We start from the raw sequence: 1,522 nt of genomic DNA, 5'->3' as shown, positions 1-1,522 counted from the left end.
GGAGGGAAGAAGAGAGAGAGAGAGAGAGAGAGAGAGAGAGAGAGAGAGAGAGAGAATAATAATCCACTTAAATTAGCTTAAGTCAGCGGTTTCTCAACCTGTGTGTCTCGACCCCTTTAGCGGTCGAATGACCCTTTCACAGGGGTCGCCTAAGACCATCCTGCATATCAGATATTTACAGTATGATTCATAACAGTAGCAACATTACAGTTATGAAGTAGCAACGAAAATAATTGGGTCACAGCATGAGGAACTGTATTTAAAGGGCCAGAAGGTTGAGAACCACTGGCTTAAGTAAAAGGTGTTTTATTATGACAAACTGGCAGTTTCACAGGTCCCAAGGGCAGGAAACATAGCTGAGCTCAACCTTCAGATGTGTTATGCAGTCAGTTCCAATCACTGGCTATCTCTGGGTCCAAACCAGTTTTTCATGAGAGGATACCACCAAGTTCACTAACAATTGCAAGTATAAGGTACTATCTACACTAATAAAAGAGAAAGATGGTAATTAGCGTACGACCGCTACCCTTTTCATTGGCTAATCAGTGAGTATGAAGCTTGCTTGCTCCAGTGACTGCGGACTCCAACGTTCCCTGCCTCACTTGCTGGCCTCTCAGCTGCAACTCTAAGCAACTATGTACTATGTTGCAAATAAGAAGCTAAACAAAACCCCAGAAACCGGCTTTCATTCAGCCGGGCTTTAGCAACATTGTATCGATGTTTTCAGCGGCAAGGCCTCAGAGCTAAAGCTGGCCCAGAATAGAAAAAAAAAAGAAAAAAAGGAGCGGTTGGGAGCTTCAGTCACTCGCTTCTGGAAAACAGCCCTCAGCCCCTCACCCAGACTGGCCAGGCACCCCAGTGGGGACCCCCACCCTGATCCAGGATACCCTTCAGGGCAAACCAGTGGGCCCCTACCCGTGCACCAGGCCTCTATCCTATATAGTAAAAGGGTAATATGCCTCCCAGCACCGGGATCAGCGGAGCAGCGAGGCTCCCGGCACCGGGATCAGCGTGACAGGGGGCAGCGCCCAAACCCCCTGATCGCCCTGTGGCTCTGTGTGTGACAGGGGGTGGGGCCACAACCTCCCTATCTGCCCTGCTCTGTGCCTGATAGGGGGGAGCTCCCCAATCCCCTGATTGCCCTGCGGCTCTGTGTTTGACAGGGTGCAGCGCACCAACCCCCTGATTGGCCCTGCTCTGTGTGTGTAGGGTGAGGCGCACCAACCCTGCTCCCCCAAAGAGACCTGCTCTGTCTGTATAAAGAGTAGAGCATAACCTCTCCATGGGCCCTTCCCCAAGTGTGACAGTGGGGTGCCCCAACCCCCTGATCGCGCTGCTTTGGGGATGATAAGAGGGTGCGCCCCAACCCCCCTCCAGGGCTTGCTCTGATGGTGATAGGGAAAGCCAAAACCTCCCCCATTGGCCCTTCCCTGAAGGGGGACAGGGGGGAGTGGCCCCAACCCCCCTGACCCCCCTCTGCTGTATGTGTGGAAAGGGGGCGGTGCCCCAACTTCCCTTAATC

General features: G+C 52.6%; 1 protein-coding gene across 1 annotated transcript in view; it reads left to right on the top strand.

Moving 5' to 3' along the window:
• The window catches only part of SLC9C1 (solute carrier family 9 member C1), a 99,846-nt gene that overhangs the window by 43,449 nt on the left and 54,875 nt on the right, over positions 1-1,522 (top strand). The gene's annotated exons all lie outside the window — the stretch shown is intronic.

The sequence above is a fragment of the Myotis lucifugus genome, unplaced genomic scaffold (assembly GCF_000147115.1).
Source record: "Myotis lucifugus unplaced genomic scaffold, Myoluc2.0 scaffold_137, whole genome shotgun sequence".
Taxonomy (NCBI): Eukaryota; Metazoa; Chordata; class Mammalia; order Chiroptera; family Vespertilionidae; genus Myotis; species Myotis lucifugus.
Note: the sequence above shows the minus strand (reverse complement) of the source record. Positions and strands in the feature narration are given on the sequence as shown.